Source organism: Ictidomys tridecemlineatus, chromosome 1 (assembly GCF_052094955.1).
Source record: "Ictidomys tridecemlineatus isolate mIctTri1 chromosome 1, mIctTri1.hap1, whole genome shotgun sequence".
Taxonomy (NCBI): Eukaryota; Metazoa; Chordata; class Mammalia; order Rodentia; family Sciuridae; genus Ictidomys; species Ictidomys tridecemlineatus.
In genome coordinates this window covers 122,639,382-122,661,534 of record NC_135477.1, presented here as the reverse complement: position 1 = coordinate 122,661,534, position 22,153 = coordinate 122,639,382, and the positions used below count along the sequence as shown (strand labels likewise).

At 43.4% G+C, this 22,153-nt stretch overlaps 1 long non-coding RNA gene across 2 annotated transcripts in view; it reads right to left on the bottom strand.

Moving 5' to 3' along the window:
• LOC120885260 (uncharacterized) overlaps window positions 1-22,153 on the bottom strand; it is a 253,374-nt gene that overhangs the window by 198,060 nt on the left and 33,161 nt on the right. For both annotated transcript variants that reach the window (XR_013437916.1, XR_013437915.1), the window contains exon 2: window positions 14,580-14,734. This is a non-coding gene — a long non-coding RNA (uncharacterized LOC120885260). The remainder of the gene's footprint in view (window positions 1-14,579; window positions 14,735-22,153) is intronic.

Sequence of the window (22,153 nt, the reverse complement as noted above, 5' to 3'; positions counted from 1 at the left end):
TCTTTGGCTTCAGATCTAGGGAACACCTGGATCCCTGTTCTGGCTTCAGCCATGATTTGCTAAAACATAACATGCTCATAAATTTCTTCTAAGCCCACCAAACGAATGTGCGCATGCACACGCAGGCACACACTGCTTTTTCCAGCTGTGCCAAAGTTTGGCAAGAGACTTGGCCATATTGTGTTTCCCCCACCCCATGATTGCAGCTGAAAAATTTACTGGCTGGCAGTCCCTTGGAGAGGCAGCTTGCTTACTTAAGTGGTGAGCAGAGCTGTCCTAGAAGAGATGCTCTTCCAGGGATCACCTTTGCTGCCAAAGGGAGACTGACCAACAAAATGTGCCTAAAACGCAGTAGCTGGCCCTTTCACCTCACCAAGCCTTTCTCCAGTGTACTGCTCCAGAGACTTCAATAGCTCACAGCCACCTACATAAACCTTAAAATTCTTATGACCTCTGGACCCAGGATCTCCCAGGGCTCTGCCAGATTGCGCAAGGCTACTTAAGTAGTACAGATGGTCAGACTTCCAATTCTTTGACTTGTGATTTTTTCCAACTGGGAGAGGGTGCAAAAGCAATATGCATTTAATAGGAATCATACTTCAAATGTTGAATTTTGATCTTTTCAAGGGCTAGTGATATACAGTATGATCCTCTCTTGTGGTACAGGCAGCAGCAGTAAGCCGCAGCTCCCAGTCAGCCTTAAAATCATCAGGGGAAACCCAGTACTCCACGTTGTGCTGTGTTGCTAAGTTATGATGTTCTGTAGCTTAGGTATATTCAGTGCATTTTTGATTTATGATGCCTCTGTTGGGACATAACCCTATCATAAATTGTAAAACATCTGTAGTTAAGACTTTTTTTTTTTTTTTTTTTTTTGGTTTTTCTAGTATGGGGGCTTCCAAACATTTTTTTCAAAAGTAACAACTATGTGTGGTTTTGCAGGCCTGTAATCCCAGCAACTCTGTAGGCTGACACAGGAGGATCGAAAGTTCAAAGCCAGACTCAGCAATTTAGCGAGGCCCTAAGCAACTTATCAAGACTCAGTCTCTAAATAAAAAGGGTTGAGGATATAGGATATAGGTGGTAGTCACCCCAAGTCCAAGTTCAATCACTAGTACTAAAAAAGAAAGAAAGAAAGAAAGAAAGAAAATTAAATTAAATTTAAAAAGAAAACGCTGGTTGCCTCAAATGCACAAAGCCCTGGCTTTGATCCCCAGCACCACACACACAAAAAAGAAAAAGCAGCAGAACCCTTTTCAAAGGAAATATATATATAATATACGCATGGCGCGTGCGCACACACACACACACAGAGAAATTGATTCAAACTATTGTTTCTGTTTGAAGTAAACCACATTGTGTTTAAAAGGGCCTCTGAGATTCAAACTTTGAGAAAGAAGTCTCTATTTTAGGATATTATTCTATTATTATTTTAAGTAACTTTGACATTATAGCTAGGGTAGAGCACTTGCCTAGCGTGTGCAAGGTCATGAGTTTGTTCCCCAGCACCACTCAAAAAAAGAGAAAAAATTGACATTACAGTGAAGTGTAAGATTATTAATAAACCCTCTTTGATCCAGGCCCCGCCTAACTGAGCTCACGCCATTATTCTTACATTGTCTACTCTCTTGATTTACACCTTGGTTTTCTTTTTCTTTTTCGTTTTCTATTGAGAGAGAGAGAGAGAGAGAGACAGAGAGAGAGAGAATTTTTAATATTTATTTTTCAGTTTTCGGCGGACACAACATCTTTGTTTATATGTGGTGCTGAGGATCGAACCTAGGCCACATGCATGCCAGGCGAGTGTGCCACTGCTTGAGCCACGTCCCCAGCCCAATAAAGAAACTAGGGATTTTTTTTTTGGAGGGGGTGATGCTGGGAACTGAACTCAGGGCTTTGCATGTGTGAAGCAAGCACTCTACCACTGAGCTATGTCCTCAACCCCCAAACAGATCTGAGTGGGTGGGGTTTTCTTGATACAGATCCTTCACTAGACTCCTGGAAAGAGATATACAAGAGGCAAATTTTTGGACATTCCATATCCAAAAATGTCTTTATTTTTATTGCTTTCTCATTTCCCCCACCCCTGCCTTGGTTCTGGGGATTGAACCCAGGGACATTCTACCACTGAGCTATACTACCAACCTTTTTTATTTTGAGACCAGGTTATGCTAAACTGCCAGGGCTGACCTTGAACTTGAATGAACTTCTTCTCATGGTCCTATCTCCAACTCCTGAATAGGTAGAACTTTTTCTTTTTTTCTTTTTGACTTTTTGATGAGCTTGGTTTCCCACTATGTTGGCCAGGCTTAAACTCTTGGGCTCAAGTGATCCTTCTGCCTCCAGCCTCCTAAGCAGCTGGGACTATAGGCATGTACCACCAAATCCGGCATTCCTCACACATTGATTGATGGTTTTGCTGGGTATAAAATTCTAGATTGTAAATCACTCCTGAAACCACCACCTCTATTCCTTAAGCCTAAGCTTCTCCGGTGCCCAGTCTTTGATCTAAAAATTTCTTTTGCCATGGAACACATGTCCCCATCCTCCTTGACACCTCTATGTAGCTAACACCTATGAGAATAGCCTGATAAACATTAGCCTCATCAGAGAAACTTCCCTGCCTAGACCTCTACCCTCTGAGGTCTTGTAGCTATGCCTCCTAGGAGCTCCACAACATACACTGCTTATCCTCCTGATTCACTTATTATACAGTGTATTCACTCCTATTTACTTTTATGAGTCCTCCACTAGATTTTGAGCATGAGGGCTAGGAATCCATAGCAATAGTGCTGCTCAATAAATACTTATAGAAAAAAGAAAAAAAAATGAAGTCATGGTGTTTGGGGGGTTTTCGGTTTTGTTGTTGTTGTTGTTGTTTGTTTTGTTTTGTTTTTAATTAAAAGATATAGTATATGGGGCTGGGGATATAGCTTAGTTGGTAGAGTGCTTGCCTCACGTGCACAAAGCCCTGGGTTTGATCCCAAGCACTGGGAGGGGGAAAAATAGATACAGTATAAACTGGGAGCTGTGGCACATGTGTGTAATCCAGGTGGCTCTGGAAGTTGAAGCAGGAGGATCATGAGTTCAAAGTCAACCTCAGCAATAGCAAGGTGTTAAGCAACTCAGAGAGACTCTGTCTCTAAATAAAATACAAAATAGGGCTGGGTGTGTGGCTCACTAGTCGGGTGTCCCTGGATTCAATCCCCGGGGTACCCACCCCCCAAAAAAGATACACTATATAATAAAGTGTTTGACAATTCCTTACCAGTTGGTACATGTCCAGACTTGGGGATAGAGAAAAAAAAGGATTGCTCTGGGAGAAAGGAATGCCACCTTGATATTAGGATCATGGAAATAACTCTTATAATTTCTTGTTGACTATCTGTCTTCTCTGAGGATAGGGATAGTTAGGCTCTGCTCAGTGCTGTGTTTCCAACACCTAGACCATAAATAGGTGGGGTTTTTGTTTGTTTTGCTTTGTTTTTTTATGGTCTGGAAATTGAACCCAGAGTCTCTTATGTACCAGGTGAACACATTTCCACTGAGCTAAATCCCAAGCCCTTTAAAAAATATCATTTATTTTGAGACAGGATCTCACTAAGTTACCCATGCTGTCTTCAAACATGTGATCCACCTGTCCTCAGTCTCCCAGGCTTGAGCCACTGTGCCCAACAGTGAGCAGGCTGTGTGAGCAGGCTTTGGGTTTACCTACCCTCAGTGGTAAAGCCCTTGTCTAGCATGTGTGAGGCCTGGGTTTGAACCCCCAGCATCAGGAGGGGGGTAAAAAATGGAACTAGGGCTGGGGTTGTGGCTCAGTGGTAGAGCACTTGCCTAGCACAGGTGAGGCACTGGATTCGATCCTCAGCACCACATAAAGATAAATAAATAAAACTAAAAAAATATTTAAACAAAACAAAACAAAACAAAAAGATCTACTCCAGACAAAGCAAGACCTACGTATTATACTACCAAGAAAACCAACAAAGCAAAAAGTTCCTACACTGTCTTTACCATCTTGGGAAGAAGGAGGATTGTGAATGAAAACCCAATTCATTCTGGTACTCCTCTCTTCCTTCCTTACCACTCTCTAATAGCCAACAAGAACCTTCTCCCAATTCCCTGTCCCAGGCATAGGCATTCTCCTGTGAACACCTGGATTTGAAGCCCTGGAATTATCTGACCCAGACCCTCTCCTTCATAGCACATCTCTTTATAATCACCAAGACCTCTCACCTCCTCTCCCTTAAAGCTGCTTTACATCAACCCTCCTGTTGGTCCAGCGTGAGACCTCCATCACCTCACATGTAGGATTTCACATGGCTCCCTCCTTCACGGGGGGGGGGGGGGGGGGGGCAGGGGGGGGTGTCACCTTGACTCCTGTCTAATTGGTCATTGTGAGGGATGGGGAAGTGACTCAGTACTAGAGCACTTGCCCTACACACACCAAGTCCTGGGATCAATCCCCAGCACTATAAAAACAAAGCAAACTGAAGTACCATTTAAAAAACAAAAATATTATCTGTTCACTCCCAAAACACCTACTTACGTTCCTAATTTCCAGGTCTGAGGTTGTGGCTCAGCGGTAGTGAGCTCACCTAGCACATGCAAGGCCCTGGGTTTGATCCTCAGCACCACATAAAAATAAATAAATAAAATAAAGGTATTGTGTCCAACTATAACTAAACAATAAAATATTTTTTTAAAGTCTCTAATTTCCTTTCACTTTCTTTTTTTTATATATATAATGAACCTTTATTTTATTTATTTGTATGTGGGGCTGAGAATCGAACCCAGTGCTTCACACATGCTAGGCAAGCGCTCTACCACTGAGCCACAACCCCAGCCCCTCCTTTCACCTTCAATTACAACTCATCTGCCAGTTTTCAACCTTTCTGGTGCTGTTTTAATTCCATACTCGCAGCAGCTCACTGGACATACACAGTTCTCACCCTGATTAGGTAAGATGCTTCAATGCCTCAAAAAAAACAGCAGTTTTAATGCATACCTTGTACATTTTTCTGGAACATTCTCCCTCACCTCTGTCTTGATCCAGTCTATTCTTTGAGACCTAACTTAAATCTTTCCTCCTCCAAGATACCTTCATTGACAACTTCAGGCCTTGGTGATCTCCCCAACTTTAAAATCCAAACAGTTGCTGGGCATGGTGGTGCAGGCCTATAATCTCAGCTACTCAGGAGGCTGAGGCAGAAGAATCCCAGTTCAAGGCCAGCCTCAAAAATAAAAAGGGGCTGGGGATGTAACTCATCAGTAGAGCACCCATGGGTTCGATCCCCAGCACCAACATTAATTAATTTTAAAAATCCAAACAGTATTTATCATCTTTACAGCCCCATTAAATTCTAATGAGTACCTTATCTAAGATATCATCCAGCCCAAGTATGTTAGTGTGAATTTCTCCCAGTTAACCTTAATGCTCCCTTTGATGGCAAAGGCATAATGATGACCTATTCTTGTACCTACAAGAACCTTAAGAGATTGGCACATAGTAGTTTTCAACAAGATAAAACAGCTATCTGCAGAAAAACACATGTATCTCGGCTAAATCACCGGCCTACCAATTATTTATTTATTTGTTTTTTTTTTTGTTTTTTTTTTTAAAGAGAGAGTGAGAGAGGAGAGTGAGAGAGAGAGAGAGAATTTTTATTATTTATTTTCTAGTTCTCGGCGGACACAACATCTTTGTTGGTATGTGGTGCTGAGGATCGAACCCGGGCTGCACGCATGCCAGGCGAGCGCGCTACCGCTTGAGCCACATCCCCAGCCCCCTATTTATTTATTTGTATTTGTGAGAGTGGGGATTGAATCCAGGGTCTCTGGCATGCTAGGCAAGCACATACCAGCCCTTTTCAGTTTTTTACTTTGAGATAGAGTCTAAGTTGTTGGCCTCAAACTTGTGATCCTCCTACTTCAGCCTCTCAAATAGCTGGGATTAGAGGCATGCCTTAAGACTCCCAGACTGACAACTATCAACTATGCATATTTGGGCAAGTAATTTAAACCCTTGGAGCCTCAGTGTTCTGTTCTGTAAATTGGGGTAATAACAGTAACCCTCAATAACAATAACCCTGGAAGCACTGATTAAGCGGTCAGCAGTGTGGTCACCTTCCTCCTTACTTCTAAATAGAAGGGTTATTATGAAGATGAAATGAGATCGTGCTGGGTAAGACAGTTTGCACACTGCTTCAATACACAGTTAAGAACTCACTATATGTTAGCTACTATTAGATGCTCCAATCCCCATCCTTGGAATTGAACTTTGGCCTTGACTTTGTTTTACCTTTCTGTCACTGAGTCATCCTTGCAAATAGTGATTTCCTGCCAGTCCCTTCCTGTGTCCACCCCTGGTTGGTTAAAGCACAGCTCCACAAGCAGTGGCTAGGGACTAGTCCCAACGTGCAAGACCATCTCAGGCCCACTGCAACGTTCCTCCTGGATACAGTGCTGTGTGGTTGATGTGCCTTTAACTTGTGAACCTTCTCAAGCCCTTCTTTCTCCTATTTTATCCTTATTAGTGTATTATAAAAGCAACTCATGCTCATTTTTAAATATTTTAAGCATGCAAGAGTGTAAAATGAAGAGCAAGAGTCTTACTCCCCGCCCAAATGCCCCTTCTAACTCTTCATAAGTAACCTTCTGGACTTAGTTTCTTGCATTTTCAAAAATCATCTGTGGCTATAGAATTATACACAAGTGCATGCGCTGTGCTATGTCTTGCTTCAGTCACTCATCAGTCTTGAGTCCCTTTCTATATCTGCACCTGATAGGTCCGTCACATTTATTTAATGGCAACATAGATTTTCTTTGTAAAGATTAGCTGTCATGGATTTCATCAGTCTCCTGCAGGTAGACATTGCTATTAGTGGAAGGCTGTAATGAACCTCCTGTATATAGACCTCTGAGGACACCTTATGTCTTCAAGGCTTCTGATTGCCTGGTTAGACTGACCTGGGGACAATGCTTCAAATTTGGTTCTACCTCAAGTTTTCCACCTGGATGGTATTAAGACCCTGGAAGCACTGATTCAGTGGTCAGCAGTGTCGTCACCTTCCTCCTTACTTCCTCCTTACTTCTAAATAGAAGAAAGAATTCAGACCCAGTGGTATACACCTGTAATTCCAGTGACTGGGGAGACTGAGGCAGGAGGATTCCAAGTTTGAGGACAGTCCCTGCAAATTAGTGAGGACCTTTCTCAATATTTAAAAAAAAAAAAAGAATTAAAATTAAAATTTAAAAACAAAAAAGGACTGGGAATGTAACTCAGTGGTAAAGCACCCTTGGGTTCAACCCCCAGTGCCAAAAATTAGTTAGTTTATTAATAGTAAAAAGGGTAAACTGGGTGTGGTGGTACATGCCTGTAATCCCAGTGACTTGGAAGGCTGAGGCAGGAGGATCACAAATTCAAGGCCAGCCTCAGCAACTTGGTAAGACCCTGTCTCAAAATAAAATATAAAAAGGATGGGGGATGTAGCTCAGTGGTAGAGCATCCCTGGACTCAACTGCCCGCGTAGCAAGGAGAAAAATAAAAAGAGGTGCGTAGGAGAGAAGGAGGAGAAGAAGGAGGTCACTGGGCTTTTCTTCATGATCCTCCCCAATAGGAGCTCACGGAAGCAGGTTTCTCCCTTTTTGCTGGAACTGTGGGGAAATCCTGGCTGTTCTCGGGTAGTTCTGAGGAAGCCCCAGAGAAGGAAGGAAATACGTTTTTGGATCATGAGACACAGTCCCAGCTGTTTTCAGAGGGGCCGGGAGGGATGCATTGGTGACGACAAAGACGGTAGCTGCAACAGGCTTCAGGTGGTGGCTGGGAGGAGGCACACAAGCAGGCAGTGACATGGCACTATTGTCCCAGCCCACATCCGTCCCTACACAGTGTCCCTTTCTTAGGCCAAGGACAGGATGGGCTGCAGGAACTAGGACTGCTTATCCCCAGCTTGGCCTGACTCATCTGTGACCCCACGCCAGTTACTGTACCCTGGAGAAGCTCAGGGGCCTGAGAAAGCCATGAGCAGGAAAAAGGCACCCCCCTGGGCTGTGTCCAGTGGCTTACTGATTACTCTGGGACCTGCAGTGAGTTACCAAATCACCCTAAGGTTTCGTTGGTTCATTTCCCCTATCAGTAAAAGAGCCACACCAACAGCGCCTGTGTTAGAGTGTTCTTGAGAGCAGGATGTACACCGAGTGCTTAACACAGGACATGATGTTGCATAAGCAGTCAATAAATATTTGATATTTGCTCCACTGATCTCTCTTTCTGGCCTAGCACAGCACTCAACTCAGGATAGGTGCTAAATTAGACATTCGTTATTTATTTATTTTGAGTACTGTGCATAGAACCCAGGGTCATGTGCAGGCTAAGCCTGGGCTCCACCACTGAATCACACTCCCAGCAGAAACTTCTTTCTTTCTTCCTTTCTTTCTTTTTTAGTTGTAGATGGACACAGTGCCTTTATTTTATTTTATTTTATTTTCATGTAAGAATTGAACCCAGTGCCTTCCACATGCGAGGCGAGCACTCTACCACTGAGCTACAAACCCCAGCCCTCTTTCTTTTTATTTTTTGAGACAGGGTCTCACTATATTTCCCAAACGGGCCTCAAATGTGAAATCCTCCTGCCTCGGCCTCCTGAGAAGCTGGGATTCCTGGTGTGCACCATCATGCCCAACTCAAAATGAATTTTTTAATAAATGGCCAGAAGAGAAAATTACAAAATGATCCCATCACTCAAACCCTATTGTCACTCTATTTTCCTTCTCACTTTTTTTCCCCCATGGTGGTTATTGAACCCAGGGTCATATGAATGCTAGGCAAGCACTCTGTTACTGAGCTATAACCACAGCTTTCCCTTTTCTCTTTGTTTATGAATGTGGCAACATAGTGACAGAGGTTTGTAACATTTCTCACTTTTTTTTTTTTTTTAAAGATAGAGTGTCACTGTGTTGCCCAGGCTGACCTATAACTCCTGGACTCAAGTAGATCCTCCTGCCTCAGCCTCCCAAGTAGCTGGGACTACAAGTACATGCTACCATGCCCAGCTCATTTAGTTCCTCATTCTCCTCCTTCTTTCTCTTCTTTCCTAGGAAAAAAGCCATTTTATTTTTCCCTCCTTTATCCACAAGACCCAGTCAGATGAGATGGACAACTTCAGGATCAGAATCCTCAATGCAGGCCTTCCATCACAGTTTCTAAAGGGAAATCAAGTCCCAAGACCACGGGAATATCAGAGGAAGGGGGAAAAGAAACTCATTTATTCTTTCAATAAATAGAGAGGGAGAGAACCTACTGTGTCAGAAAGGAAAACCAGAAGCTTGCTGCTGACCTTGCCCCTCCGCCCCCTAACTGCATTAGCATAAACTTAATTCCTCAAAAACTGGTTCCACCTCTGCTGAGATGGCTCCCTAGGGAGTACTGGGGTGCCCCTGTCAGCCAGAGCCCCTTCCTCCCTGCTTGCCCTAACTTGCTCTCTACAGGAGACATTTGATCTCACAGTCCCAGCCCTGTCTCCTCCTTAGGCTTCTCTGGGTGACTATGTTCTTATCACCTCCTCCTCCTTTCTCAGTCCTGCTTCTTATCTGCTCCTCTGGGCTTACCTACACTCCCCAAATTCACATGTTGAAGTCCTAGCCCTTTGTACTTCAGAATATGACCATATTTGGAGACAGGGCTTTAAAGAGGTAATTATGTTACAATGAGATCATCAGGATGGGCCCTCATTGAGTGTGACTAGTGTCCTTATAACCCAAGGAAATCAGGACACCAGCTAAAGGAGGACCACGTGAAGATCGGGGCGAGGATGGCCATCTACAAGCCAAGGAGAGAAGTCCTAGAAGAAACCAGCCCACTCAACACCTTGACCTTAGACTTCTAGCCTCCAGAATGGTCAGAGAATAAATTTCTGTTATTGAAACCCCCCATTCTGTAGTTTTTTTGTTATGGGAGCCCCAGAACAAGGTCATTACTCCCAAGACCCCACCCAGACTCCTCAATTCATCCATCTCCAGAACCTCCACTAGAGTGCCTTCCCTCCCCAACTCCACTCAGGTCAAAAGTGTCACACACTGAGAACAGGACTCCCACCAGCACTCCAGCTCTGGATTCTAACTGCCAGCCAGACAATTCCCTGAACTGTCTTGCTAGTCCTTAAACCTGAAAAAGTCTACAACTATACAATCGTTGACGTAAGTTAGTCCAACCACCTTGCTTTACAAAGGAGGAAACTGTAACAAAACAAATACCAACAGCCTCTTCCTGACATCCTCATGCCCACAAATACCATCTATCATCTAGGCATTATTAAAAAATGTGGCCATGGGCTGGGGATGTGGCTCAAATGGTAGTGCATTCATTCGCCTGGCATGCGTGCGGCCCAGGTTCGATCCTCAGCACCACATACAAACAAAGATGTTGTGTCCGCCGAGAACTAAAAAATAAATATTAAAATTCTCTCTCTTTCTTCATTTTTTTTTTAATTTTTAATATTTATTTCTTTTAGTTATTGGCGGACACAACATCTTTGTTTGTATGTGGTGCTGAGGATCGAACCCGGGCCGCACGCATGCCAGGTGAGCGCGCTACCGCTTGAGCCACATCCCCAGCCCTCTTCATTTTTTTTTCTAAAGAGAGAGAGGTATATATATAAAGAGAATTTTAATATTTATTTATTTATAGTTTTCAGCGGGCACAACATCTTTGTATGTGGTGCTGAGGGTCGAACCCGGGGCCGCACGCATGCCAGGCGAGCGCGCTACCACTTGAGCCACATCCCCAGCCCCTCACTCTCTCTTAAAAAAAAAAAAAGTGGCCATCTTCCCTCTGCCCTTCCCTTCCTCCCTCACAGCCAATCAGGGAGGTACTCTGCACTTCATCCTGTTTTCTCCCCCTGAATAAACACTTTGGTGCATTTATATGTAGATAAGTATGGGACCTGGGGTGGCACTTGTCTGTTCTGTTGTTAGAAAGGTGGACCAGCACTGAGGTGAAGAGCCCAGACTCAGGGATCCCTTACTTGGATTTGGTTCCAGGTTTCATTCTGTGACCTGAACCATGTTACTTGACCAATAAAATGGCGACAGTGATGGTATATCCATCTTTGAGTTCTGTAAGAATTAAATTTGGATTTGAACCCAGTGTGGTCAAGCCTTAAAACTCTTCATTCTAAGCTGGGCATGATGGCCCACGCCTGTAATTCGAGCAACTCAGGAGGCAGGGGTAGGAGGGTTCCAAGTTCAAGGGCAACCTCAGAAACTTAGCAAGGCCTAAAGCAACTTAGCAAGACCCTGTCTCAAAATAAAAAATAAAAAGGGATGGGGATGTGGCTCAGTGGTAAAGCCCCTTTGGATCAATCCCCAGTACCAAAAAAAAAAAGAAAGAAAGAAAGAAAGAAAAGGCTTATTATGAAGAGCCAATATAGAAATAAAAAGAGTAACTGTGGAATATAAGTGAGTGTGCAAGACCAACTGGGACTGAGGGTATCTGTCAAAACCTGGTAGCTGGGGGCACAGCTCAGTGGTAGCTTGCCTAGCACATTTGAGGCTCTGAATTCCATCCAAGCACTGCATAAATAAATAAATAAATAATGAGAAAAGAGCTGAAAATAGAGATAAAGCTTGTCATACAAGGTAAGGAGTCTAATAGAAGACTCTCTCCAAGGGTGCACCCAGCATTCTCCTCTCTGTGCAAGGGAGAACGAAAAGTGAAGCGATGGCACAGAAGGGACAGCAGAGAAGTTGGTTTGACCAACCTGGATGGATACTGGCTGAGGGAAGAAAAAAAAAATCTTTCCTGAAAATTCCCAACTGCAAACCAGTCTTTCCATGAATGTGCAGTCTGATTCGTACAACCTGTACCCTGTGTTGTTAGAAAACTCTCAAGTGGAAAATTTCACTTAGTGAGCACCTGTTAGGAATAAATCCTCGTGACTGGTAAAATCAAATACAAGTGCTCTCCAAAGGACTGCAATTTCAATCTGTGCCTCAAAAAATGTCCACAAAGTTTCAAGAAACTTAAGCCTAAAGTTAAAAATCACAAAATACACAAGGAAACAAGGCACCATGAGTGAGAGCCAGCAGAAACTACAGACATCATCAGACCCACAAAAATAGAGTCATAGAAATGATTAAGTACAGCAGATAAAGGGGTATTTTAAATATATTTTGAGATATGAATGTAAGGCTCCAATATGTAATCTAGGAACAAAAGTCAATAGCTAATTTTGAAATATAAAAAACTGAGGTGTTAAATAGTGGGCTAAAAACACTGTTACAGGCAGACTTTATTTACTGAAAACTGGATCTTCAAAAATCTAGAACATTATTCAGAGACACAGAGATAAAAATACAAAGAATAAGATATGTGGACTGGAAGACAGAATGAGATGGCTTAATATATGTATAATGGCATGTGTGGAAGAAAACTAAGTTGGAGGAGGAGGTATTTGTAGAAAATAAGCTAAGGCATCTGAGCAAGGCTTAAAATATAGGGAATAAAATTTAACTGAAATGCTCACTCTCAAGGCCAAGGCTTCATCTGCACAACCTTAACAATGAGCACCTCTCTAGACTTTGTACCCAGCACTAGTTTCACATGAGTTCTGACCCTACTGAACATTTTTCCAAATTGTTGTAAGACACCAAACTCTGGGTCCAGAAATCCCAAAAAGGATCAAGAAAAACTCAGAAATAAATATAACAGACTGAAGCTGAAGAGGACATGAGAAGGAGAATGGGAAGGGGGAGGAAATGGGGGGCAGAAGGGAGGGAGGGAGAGGGAGGAAGAAGACAACCAAGAAGACTGGCTGCCTGGTGTGAGGCCCTGGGTTCAATTCCCAGCACTTGAACACATGCACACACACAGACACACATACAAAACAGGGAAAATAAGGATAGAAAGATATCTAATTTGGTAATTTTCACAACATATAATAATACAAGCAAACTGAACTCTGCTCTGCCCTGAAAAGACAAAGTTTGTCAGACTCACCAGAAAACAAAGTCCAGTCATATAAGAGCCTCACAAGCACAAGAGAGGAGTTAGGTTCAATGACTGCCAGGGAAGGTGGCACATGCCTGTAATTTTAGTGGCTCAGGAGACTGAGGCAGGAGAATTGGGAGTTCAAAGCCAGCCTCAGCAAAAGCAAGGCACTAAGCAACTCAGTGAGATCCTGACTTAGAAATAAAAAAGAAAAGACTGGGGGTGTCGCTCAGTGGTGAGACACCCTGGATTCAATCCCCAGTCCCAAAACAAAAGAACAAATAAAACTTTCCTTCTACTTTATCCAGTCACTGTGATTTCTCCACAAAGTAAAAGCAGAATAAATTTGGTGATTTAAGGACAGTTTGATAAAGGAACTCTTTGCAAATACATGGGCAGTGTGGGAAGAAAGAACAGGAATAGTGAAACAGCCTGAAACTAGGAAAAACAGGACTCAACTCTCACTCCAGGAACCCAAGGGGGCAAGCCCATCCTGCCCCCTCCAATCTTCATTCTTCACACAATGCCGGATGAGCTTTTAAAATGTGAATTAGCTGGGCCTGGTGGTGCATGCCTATAATATCAGGTACTCGGGAGGCTGAGGCAGGAGGATTCCAAACTTGAGGCCAGCCCAGCAATTTATGAGACACGGTCTCAAAATAAGAAATAGAAAGAGCTGGGGTTGGGGGGGCTGGCGTTGTGGCTCAGTGACAGAGCACTCACCTAGCACATGTGAGGACCTGGGTTCGGTCTCAATACCACATAAAAATAAATAAAATAAAGATATTAAAAAATATATTTTATGGTCTATTCCTAGCACCGCCCTTTACCTCATATCCTCTAGCTCTGTCAGGGACCAGAGTCCACGTCATTCTCAGTCCTTAAGCCATGCTGCCCTTCTCTCATTTCTCTCTTTCTTTCTTTCTTTTTTTTTTTTTTTTTTGGATACTAGGGTTTAAATTCAGAGGCACTCAACCACTGAGCCACATCCCCAGCCTTATTTTATATTTTATTTAGAGACAGGGTCTCACTGAGTTGCTTAGCACCTCGCCATTGCTGAGGCTGGCTTTGAACTTGCAATCCTCCTGCCTTCACCTCCTGAGCCACTGGGTTTACAGGATTCCTCATGCTCCCTCCAACTGTTCTCTGCCTGGAATACTTCTCACTCCACTCTCCAAGCCCACTTAACACTAATTGTCCTTTAGTTCTGAGCTGAAATGTAATTTACCAGAAGAACTTCCCAAACTCCCTGCTTTTGTTATATACCTTCAGGACATTACCATCTCCCCTGCAGAACACCTATCCCTGGTGCTTTGTATTTATTTTTGTGCCACTAATTGATTAATGTCAGTCCTACTAGACTGGAAACTCCATGAGGGCAAGAACGATCCCCATTTTTGCTCTTTGCTGTACAGTGCCTGGCACCTTGCATCTAGCAGAAGCTCAGCAAATAGTGATGAATGAAGGAATGAACCATCCCAACAAGTAAAAGGCACTTTGTGCTGAAAAAAGTGCTGTATGACCTAAGAAGAAGCTTTGCCCAGTTTCCTTAGGCAACTAGCATTCATTCATTCACAGATGATTCACTCACCATCTCTCAGGAAGAATTAAAGGTAGCTTCTTTCACGGGCCTCTCCTGCACAGGAACAAACACTCTCTGAGCTGTTTGTAAGGCAAGAGCGTGGACAGTGTGCCTCCAAGTCAGGGAGGCAGGATGGGCCCGACATCTTGGCAATCTGGCAGGCCCTAGGGGTAGAAGACAAGGAGTGGGAGGAAGGAAATAAACAAATTACGAGCCCCTCAAAGGGTGGCCAGGGCCATAGTCAATGGTACCCAAGTGATTGACCTCTGAGCATTTTAGCAAAGTGGGGCTGAGGAAACTGAATTTGGTTGGTTCCAAGTAATTGCTAATCGCAGAGAAAAACCCCTGTCTTAAAATCCCTGGTTGGGAAATGGACCCAAAGCATTTCCCCTTATTGATAAAATCTGCATCCTGTTCTCTGATTTGATTGACTTTACAGGTGGATGGTAATGGTTCTATGCCTTGGCTTCTTCATTCTCAATGAGGATGGGAAATTTTAGGTTCTTTAAGAGCCTCAGCAATGACAGAAATAGCAGTAGCAGCATGGTCCCTTCCCAAGACTTTCCATTGATCTTAAAAGAAAATGCAAACTATTAAGCATGGTCTTTAAGACCCTATGTGAGGCGACTGCTGCTTGTTTCTGTTGTCCCCCCCCCCCCCCGCCCCGCTGGTCAGTCACCTCTGTTGGCTCCTGCCTCGTGGTCCTCCCCCACAGCCAACCCTCCTACCTGGAGTGCTCCTCACTCAGATCCACTCTTGGCTGCTCCTTCTTGACATCTGAGACTAGAGTCAATTTAGTCACCACCTCCTGACTCCCTCACCACCCTCACCCCATTGCTCAATCTCAGCACCTTGTTTTATCGCCTGGATAGCATGTCACACTATCTGAAATCATCTGATTTGTTTGCATAGTCATCAACTGTGTCCCCTACCTAGAATATACACTCCATGAGAGCAAAGCCTCACTTGTCCTGCTCACTCCTGAGTTCTTGGTGCCCAGAAAGGAGCTTGGTAGGCACTCCACAAACATTTCTCAAATAAAGGAATCATCATTGGAAGACCCTATTGGAAAAGAGCTACTGTACATTTTTTTGGTGGGGGAGTACTGGGGGATTGAACCCAGGGGTGCTTAACCACTGAGCCACATCCCCAGCCCTATTTGATATTTTATTTTGAGAGAGGGTCTTATTATGTTGCTGAGGCTGGCTTTGAACTCACAATCCTCCTGCCTCAGCGTCCTGAACCTCTGGTATATAGGCATGCACCACTGCACCCAGCGAAGAACTACTGTACTACTGTACGTATACTATTTTGTAGATGAAGGACTGGAGACTTGGTAACCTTGAGTGACTTGCCCAAGGTCATAGAGATAGTAGATTGGGAGAGGAGCTGAGTGAGACTGGAACCCAGGCCTGGCTGGCTCCAGGGCTTGTATTCTTAATCACTACACAAACAGATCCATTCTGCAGATGATGTCAGCCGCCCTCCCACCCACTACATGTGTGTGCATTCTTTGCAACAGGACCTGGCCCAAGAGCCAGGCAGTGAGGAGCCACTGAATGACGCCCGCAGAGTGTGAACCAGCACAGTCATTTTGGATAGCTCCTCAGAAGTTCCTACTAACAATAATCCTCAATATACATGCACAGATCTACAGATGGGCTCCACAAAAGCCACATACAGGAACACTCATAGAAACTGTAGTCTTTTTCTTTTTTTTTTTTTTTTTTCCTGTGCTGGGGATCAAAGCCAGGGCCTCTCCCATACTAATCAAGTACTCTACCATTGAGCTACAAGAAGCAGATTTTGTTGTTGTTGTTACTGGTTTTTCAGATTTTTTTGTTTGTGTGTTTTGGTACTGAGCTAGTACAGGGGTGTTTTACTGCTGAGCTACATTCTTAACCGGTTTTATTTTTATTTTGAGATAGGTTCTCACTAAGTTGCTTATGGCCTCACTAAATGACTGAGCTGGCCTTGAACCTGCAATCCTTCTGCCTCAGCTTCCTGAGTTGTTGGAATTACAAACATGTGCCACTGTGCCGGGACCCAGCCTTTTTATTTTGAGACAGGGTCTTGTTAAGTTGCCCAGGCTGACCTCAAATTTGCAATCCTCCTGCCTCAGCCTCTTGAATAGCTGGGATTACAGGTGTGCACCACACCACCACACCTGGCTAGAAGGAGTATTCTTTTTTTTTTTGATACCAGAGATTGAACTCAGGGGCACTCAACCACTGATCCACATCCCCAGCCTTATTTTGTATTTTATTTAGAGACAGGGTTTTGCTATTGCTGAGGCTGGCTTTGAATTCATGATCCTCCTCTGCCTCTTGAGCCACTGGTATTATGGGTGTGCACCACCAATCCCTGCAGAAAACAAGCTAAATGCCTAGCAATAGTAAAATGAATAGATACATCACAGTATATCATATAATGGCATATTAGCTAGCAATGAAAAGGACACTATGACTACATGAATAAAATGGACAAATCTCTCACATACAAAGTATACAGTCTATAATTCATTTAAAGAAAGATCAAAAATAGGCTAAAATAATCTGCAGGGTCAAATCAGAATTGAGATTGCTCTTGTCAGTGGAGGTGAGGGGTAGTTAGAGATGGGAAGGACATGAATGGGGCTTCTGAAATCTAGTGTGGGGGAGCAAAACCTGCTTCTCTCTACCTTTTTAGGTTCTTTGAATTTAAAACATGGGCTGGGGTTGTGGTTCAATGGCAGAGTGTTTGCCTCGCTCGTGTGAGGCACTAGGTTCGATCCCCAGCACCACAAAAAAATAAATAAACAAAATAAAGATATTGTGTCCATGTATAATTAAAAAAATTTTTTTTAAAATTTTAAACATGACACAGGGAAACTTAATTACATGCATATACACAAGGGTCCCACAAAATGAGACTGGAAGATAGTCCAGTGATTGAAGTTTACAGAGCATCCTAAGCTATTCAAAGGAATGGGGCAGGGACCTGGTGAACAAAGGCTGTGCTGTTATGCAGATAAAGTTTTGGGCAATAAAAGTTGCCTGGAGCAGCCCCCTTCCCCACACAGATTCTTTTACTAATGTAGATTTCCTTCCTAGATGCAAAGTTCCCATACAAAAGGACAGCTTTCCCCAGCTACTCCTGTGTCAACAGTTTCTCTGAATAACCAGCTTAAAATGTGCCAAAGAAGTATATTTGGGGTGTTCAGTTTGGTCTCCGGTGTCATATTTTGGGGTGCTGTGTCCTGAGTCCAAACACTGGAAACATTCTGTTTCCTGATGAGGACACTGGTTACACCGTTCTGTTCACTTTGTAAAATTCTCCGAGCAGTATGTTTTTGATTTGTGCACTTCTCTGAATGTACTTATTTTGAATCACATGAATTTGACGTTTTTGTATGTGGTTGCACTCAGTATGGTGGTACAAGCCTGTGATCCCAGCTGCTCAGGAGGCAGAGGTAAGAGGATCCCAAGTTCAAGGCCAGCCTCATAACTTAGCCAGACCCTATCTCAAAATTCGAAATTAAAAGGGCCAGGGCTGAGGTTGTGGCTCAGTGGTCGAACGCTTGCCTAGCACATGTGAGACACTGGGTTCAGTCCTCAACATCACATTAAAAAAATAAGTAAATAAAATAAATTTTTAAAAAATGTAGGGCCAAGGATGTAGCTCAGTGGTAAAGCACCCCTGGGTCAATTCCTAGTACCCTTTCCTCTCATCCAAAAAAAAAGCGGTTTTGAGAAAAACAGGCTCTGCCTTCTCAGACTCCTTGGCAGGTATCAATTAGGCTACAGATGACCCCGACAATGGACCCCAACATCGAGGTGGAAGTCCACTGGAAAGTCCAGAGGGCCTGAGGCTTGTTTCTGGAACACTCCAGTAAGCCTGCCCGGGATCTCTGCACTCCTTATGCATTTACCAGGCTTCTCCTCCTAAGCCTCCAAACCGCTTAGAGAGGCTCTCCCTGGTCTCACGAGAGGGGCCATCTCCTTCCCCTAATCTTGGTCACATCACTTCATTATTTCCTTTGGGGATTTGGCCAATATCTGAAATTGGTATTATTCAAGTGTTTTCTTTTTACTGTCTGCTCATTTCGTTAGACTGAGCTGTGTAAGAGCAGGGGATTTCTCTACCTTACCCAACATTGTATCTACAGATCTGGCATCCTGCCTGGTACCTAGAATGTGCTTAAATATTGGTTGAATGAAGGACCACATGAAGCAGCAGGAATAGAAGTGTGTAGACAGGTGGCCCAAAGCACAACTGTCAAGTCAGAAAGAAGGGCCAGCATCCCTCCCTTCTTTGGAGAGTGAAAGTCTCTCAGGCTTCCAGAAAGAAAGTCACAGACCCCTCCAGCGTCCAGACAGGCAGTTCTTACCACTGTTCCTCCTGAGGGTCCCATTCTGTTACATAAAGGGAAGACAGTTACGGGGTGTTCACTGAACCACCCAATGGAGTTAGAATCATCCTGCCCATCATAGCGATTAGACTGGGGCTCTAAATGATCAGTAACTCATCTCAGATCTCTCAACAATTAAGTGGTAGTACCCTGGGCAAAGTCTGTCTATGGAGGTTCCAAAGCCAGAGTTCATCACCCATTGCATCATCGGAAGTGTTCAAGGTTACTAGAGAATTTCTGTGAAAGCCACCGCTCACAGCTGGGTTTTGATTTTTTGTTTTTGAATTCTCTTCTTCTTTTGGTGCCTGAGATCAAACCAAGGCCTTGTGCATGAGACCAGCACTCTACCATGAAGCTAAACCCTCCAGTCCTTAACTTTTTTTTTTTTTTTTGGTACTGGGGATTGAACCAGGGGTGTTTTACCACTGAGCTATATCCCCAGCCCTTTTAATTTTTTATTTTGAGACAGAGTCTCCCTAACTTGCTCAGGGCCTCTCTAAATTGCTGAGGCTGGCCTTGAATTTGCAATCCTCCAGTCTTAGCCTCTGAGTCCCTGGGGTTACAGGTGTGCCCCACAGCACCCTGCTTTCTTGTTTACTGTTCACATTTCTACTTAGCTCTGGATTGAGCTCCCACATCTGAAACGGATAGTGTGCTTATATTTTACATGAGTTTGAACTAATGCATATTTGAACTTGCCATAAAAACATGTTTATAAAAATCCTGATTCTTTTATCAAGACTAGTAGGATGACTTCATATTCACACCTATGAGGAAATCAGTTGAATCATATGAGGCATTCTCGAAGGCTTCTTTTGCATAACATTGCATTGTCCAGAATGAAAACAAAGGGTCTTAGAGGAAAAGCCAGAAAGAGGAAATGAGTGACCTGTATTACCATAATGAAGTCAGAACCTGCAAAATTTATACATAACATTTACACATAACAACTAGAGGTCCAGGGAAATAGTTGTGCAGCCAACTCTGAGCAAGTTAAAAAGCATCATGCCATCTACAGCTCAACAATCTTCTCAAGATTCATTCCCATTTTATAGTTCACACTTGAAGAGATTAAGAATCACTGGGGCTGGAGATGTGGCTCAAGTGGTAGCGCGCTTGCCTGGCATGAGTGCGGCCCAGGTTCGATCCTCAGCACCACATACAAAGATCTTGTGTCTGCCGAAAACTAAAAAATAAATATTGAAAAAAACCTCTCTCTCTCTCTAAAAAAAAAAAAAAGAATCACGCAATCATCAAGTGTTTAACGCCCTGCCCTGCCCCCCACACACACACACCAGATGTCAGGCAAGTGTTCCATAGCTGAACCATAGCCCACAGCCTTTCTCTGCATTTTAGATGGCATTTCTTTTTGATTTTTTGATACACTTAGATAAATGAAGTCCTCTTAAATTTCTAACTCATTCCTCATATCAAACCAGCTATTAGCCCTAACCCCAGCAACTTGAGAAGCTAAGGCAGGAGGATCCCAAGTTCAAGGCCAACCTAGGCAACTGGGCACCCTTCCTTGATATGAAAAATAAAAAGGGCTTGGGATGTAGCTCAGTGGTAGAGCTCTTGCCTACAAGAACTAAGTTAAAAAGTATGAAGCCCTGGGTTCGATCCCCAGCACCACACACACACATACACACACACACACACACACACACACAAAGGACTGGATATATTGAATTATCATCATCTAGTAAGTGTTGTCACTTAACATTACTGTCAGTTACTGTGTTATGTGTGTTTAATGCTTTTTTGTGCATTACCCCCGTCAAGCTTCACAACCGTTTGCAGTTAGTACTGCTACTATTAGCTTTCATATCACAGAGGGTAAAACTGTGGCACCTAAAGTTCGAATAACTTTTCCAAGATTCTGACGCTTGTAGGGCTAGGATTTAGCTCCAGCAATCTGCAGTTATTGTCTGCACATCTGTCTTTCAAGCTGTCCAGCCCCAAACCTGAAGCATTTGAATTCACTGAGTTAGAAAGCTTTGGAAGGAGTGTTGGAACAGAGCTGTAACCTCTAGTTCTGATATGCCCCTTCTTTCTCAAAGGACAGGGGTCCCAGTGCCTATCCATGGTCTCTATATTGCTTCCCAAGGCTTCCTCCTGCTTCTGAACCTTCCCCCACTAAATTCAGCCTAGTTAAGTCTATACTACTCAGCACTAAGCTCCAGGGAAACTTCCCAGAGTCCAGGCTGAGCCCCAACCTCAGCATTCTGTACTTTGTATGTTCCACTTAAGTTAACTACAATTAAACCATTCTTTGAACAACTATTTGTTTAAGGTCTATCTCCCCTACTTAACCACAAACAGTAGCAGTTTCAGAATTTCTGTATGGGTGGGAACAGGTAACATGGGGAGGAAGGCTTGGCTTCCATTGTTTAATACTTGACATAAGGCTGAGGAATGGCAATTGAACATAGAAATGAATAAGGATTTTGTGGAGATTATAAGAGGGAAGCACACCCTCCCCTTAACCCCCTCTTCCTCCTCCTGCTCTGTGGCACCACCACTGACTATAAGCTCCATAAGGACAAAAATAGTCTGGCTATTCTCACTGCAACCTCAACACCTGGCACTGTGCCTGACACACAAGAAGTGCATAATAATTTTTTATGGAATTAACACATAAATAAAATGGAAACTTGAACTTCATGTATGAAAGAAGGATGCTAAGCCCAGGACACAGATTTTTTTTTTTTTTTTTTTTTGATGCTGGGTACCAAACTCAGGGTCTTGTGCAGGCAAGGTATACTCTCAAAGGCTGAGCTACACCCAGGGTTCCCCTAAGACCCTAAGACACAGTTCTTAAACGCAGCATTACCTATGAAAACATGCTGAGCACAAGACTGGCATTTAGTAAGTGCTCCATAGATGTCTGTCATTGAATTGAAATTCCTTCCTCTCACTCCCACTAACTCATCTCCCCAATCCTGGCAAAAGTAACAGCTTAATGAAAGTACAAAGTCCAGAACTGAATCCACTCTACTCACAGACATTTGCATTGGGGTTGGGGTGAAAAACTGTCATTAGCATGGCAGGAATGCAAAATTACTAGGATTTGCCCCTAGCAGATAAGTTAGAGTTAGGGAAAATATTAAGTGGCTTTGGAACAGGAAAAAAAAAATAAAATAAAAGACGACAAAATCCTTCAGCACAGGCCAGCCAGATTCCTTATTCCAAA